At 39.4% G+C, this 3,799-nt stretch overlaps 1 pseudogene; it reads right to left on the reverse strand.

Annotated features, from left to right (window-relative positions):
- Positions 1-970: 970 nt before the first annotated feature.
- On the reverse strand, positions 971-1,848 carry LOC100760008 (annotated as a pseudogene).
- Between the last annotated feature and the right edge of the window lie 1,951 nt (positions 1,849-3,799).

The following is a 3,799-nucleotide window of genomic DNA, read 5'->3' on the forward strand; positions in this document are numbered from 1 at the left end:
ATTTGGGACAGGAGTCTGTATTCACAGCCAAAGTAGAAAGAAATTATATTACATAACAAAATAGATGGGGCTCACAGATGGATCATACTACAGGGTGAGGGAAAAATTAAGTGCACAATAAAAATCTACCATCAGCTCCAAGAAAAGCTTAAAAATCATCTTTTAAGAAATTATCTGATTTAAGGCCAGGTCTACCAGAAGAAACCCATACCTGACACTGCTTGGGTGACCAAGAACCAAAGTTATGGATGGGGGTTGGGGAGGGCAGGAGGAGGGAGCAGGAGGAGGGGAAGGAGGGGGAACTGTAGTTAGTATGTAAAGTGAATAAAAAAGTTTAAAAAAGGACAGCTGTTTTCTTTTAACTATTATGATGCTTGCATAGTGACTTCTAGAAGCTGTGGTTGGTTGGTAGGGTTGGTAGTTAATCTCAGAGTGGTGTTGAGGATGGAGCCTGGCACTCAGAGCACGTGGATTAAGGGTTAGCTACTGAGCTATACCATCAGTCTATTCCCACATTGCAAATAATTCTCCTGAAGAGAGCAGAAAAATTCAGTAACAAAATAATTCTAGATGCACAAGCACCAGTTCAAGAAAAGCTAGAAATCAAGGGGTGAAGACCCCTTTACAAAGTGCCAGTTGCAGAACAGCATAGGTCCAATCCAGACCCCTGAATGTGGGTGTCAGTCTATGGGGCCTCTGGCAGTGGATCAGTATTTATCCCTTAGTGCATGGACTTTGGGAGCCCATTCTCTATGGAGGGTTACCCTTCCAGCCTAGATACATGGGGGAAGCACCTAGACCCTGCCCCAAATGGTGTGACAGACTTTGATGAACCCTCATGGGAGGTCTCATCCTTCCTGGGGAGTGGATGGGGGGTGGGATGGGAGGTTGGTGGCGGGCATGGGAGGACTGGAGGGAGAGGGAACTGGGATTGGTATTAAAATAAGATTGCTTTTTTTTAAAAAAAAAATTATCATGCTGTTTAATTGAGCACAGTTGCCTAGAAAGGCAAGAGTACAGACATTTCTCCAGCATGTCTCCTAGAGATCATTTCACCCACTGCTCTGTTTGGCTGCTAGCCTCTTGTCTTTCTCTTCAGCAATGGTGAGGCGGATTCCTTTTCCTTGGGGAAGAGAAATCCATGGTTTGTTGCCCTTGCCAATAACAAAAATGTTGGAAAGCTGGGTGGCAAAGCTGTTGTCATTGGCATCTTTCACATGAACCACATCAAAAGAGCCAGATGTCTCTCTCTGTTGGTGATCACACCAATTCTTCCCAAGTTAGCACCTCCAGTCACCATACACAGGTTACCTGTGTCAAACTTGATGGCACCTGTCTCCAAATCAATCTGAATGGTGTCATTCACCTTGATGAGGGGATCAGGGTATCTAATAGTTCGAGCATCATGGGACACCAGATATGGGATTCCTTTTGTGCCCACAAAGATCTTTCTCACTTTGCACCACTTGTACTTGGCCTCCTCAGGTGTAATACGATGAACAGCAAAGTGACCCTTGGTGTCATAGATCAGGCGGAACTTCTGTCCAGTCTTGTCAATGCTGATGACATCCATAAATCCAGCAGGGTAGGTTATATCAGTCCTGACTTTGCCATCAATCTTAATAAAGCGCTGCATGCAAATCTTTTTTACTTCATCCCCAGTCAAGGCATACTTAAGTCTGTTCCTTAGGAAAATAATCAGAGGCAGACATTCCCTCAGCTTGTGAGGGCCAGTGGATGGACGAGGAGCAAACACGCCAGTCAATTTATCCAGCATCCGATATTTTGGAGCGGCTACATGCTTCAGATGTTTCTTGGGACCACAAGCCATGGCTGCGCTGGGAACGGAAAGAGCAAGATTGTTTTAAATTTAATTAAAAAGGAAAAAAAGTGCCAGTTGCACAGGAATGAATTCCAGTGAGAGTAAATGAGACAATTCAAAATAATAATTGTAGGAACATTTAACAAAATGAAAGAGGATACAAACAAATTTCTGAATGAATTCGAACAGAATACAAACAGTTGAGTGAAATAAGGAAGCCAAAGTAGGATATGGAAGAAGAATCCAGTAACAAGATAGGCATACCAGAAAACATCCAACTGAAATTTTAGAAATAAAAAGCTTATCAAACCAAATTACAAACTCGGTTAAGCCCCGAGGCTCAGAAAATTTTATAAGACACAACTTGTTACAGAAACTTACATGTAGCCTAACCTTTATCTAACAAAATCCAATGCACATAATTGAAAATGAGAAGAGTACTGATAAAAAATGTACTAGGACCTTAAGATATGTAAGAGTCAAAATACCACAAATAATTTGTCATTAACCTTATGTATAAAAACAGACACAATTATTTCGAATTGAACACAGAAAATAACACAAGAATCAAAAAAAGTTACTATTTTAAGCTAAATTAGGGCCAGAGAGTTGGTTAGGCACATAAGATTGCTAGCCACCAAACCTGATGACCCAGGACCCACATGGTTCAAGAAGAGAACCAACTCCTATAAGTTGGCTTCTAACCTCAATACACGCATCATGGCACATGTGCATGTATGGTTAAAATAAATTAATGTGATATCAAACATTGGTCACTGCAAAGAGTGACACAGCAGGAAAGAACTAGAATTATAACATCGTTACCTTCAAAGTAAGGAATAAATGTCAAGGACTTTCTAAACATGATAAAAACAGAAAAGAAAAAAAAAGCATAATTGGAGTTTTTTTTTGTTTTGTTTTTTTGTTTTTGTTTTTGTTTTTTGGTATGGCCAAGGTGGAAAGAAATGACAAAGAATGTGAGCAGGTGTTGTGAAATGCTTCATATTATAATTTTCTTTCTAATAATCAGTGATGGACTAGGATCTGAAGATTGGAAAACATATAGATGCTATAAAAGGTATAAAGAGAAATAGAAGTTTAGTAAACCAATGAGCATTCTATTTGGACTAATGATTTAAAACACATTAATAGACATACCAGCACTATTACATTTTGATGTGACAATACTTAAAAATGCTAACATAGAGGAATATCTCTAAGGAATGAAGGTTTGACATGCATGAAATAATACCAATAATGAAAATATTTTGCCTACCCTTTCTGCTTTATTTTTTACAACTCCAGGTATCAACAGGATTCTGTTTCTCTTTGGGTTATACATGCACATCACTGTTTCACTGTCTTCACAATACAGTGACATGATAGATAATTCTACACTCTTTGCATTGACATTAAAGCTGGAGTGTGCATGGCTTGTGGAAGGAAACAAACAAAAGATAATTGTAAGGAAATAAATAAAGCTTGTTTCCTTCAAATAAAATTTTTATCTTTCTCAGTCTGCTTTCCATAATGTCTTAGACTTAATGCTTTTTGTCAGAAACTTGCTTCAACTCAGCTTGACCTGTGAGTTCAATAGGAACTGTATTTTTTCCATACAGGAGCAGATAGTGTAGAATTTCTCTGTCATGGTTAAGATGCCACATGAGAAGGTACAGTGGCTTCTCGGGAAGGAAACAATTTTCTCCCAAGTCCCTAGGAAGCAAAGGAATTCTCCCAGTTTTGTACATTAATGTGTGTGGATGAACACACGTCATAGCATGTAGGTGAGGGGTCAGAGGACAATTTGGGGTATGGGTTCTCTCCTTCCAGTTTTACATGACTCCCTGGGGATCAAACTCAGGTTGTCAGACCTGTGAGGCAAGGTCTCTACTTTGAGCCAATCCACTGTCCCCTTTATCTATTCTTAAGTATTGTGTAACATTCAATATCTTTTGTTTATAATAGTTTGGTGAACTT

The sequence above is a fragment of the Cricetulus griseus genome, chromosome 2 (assembly GCF_003668045.3).
Source record: "Cricetulus griseus strain 17A/GY chromosome 2, alternate assembly CriGri-PICRH-1.0, whole genome shotgun sequence".
Lineage (NCBI taxonomy): Eukaryota > Metazoa > Chordata > Mammalia > Rodentia > Cricetidae > Cricetulus > Cricetulus griseus.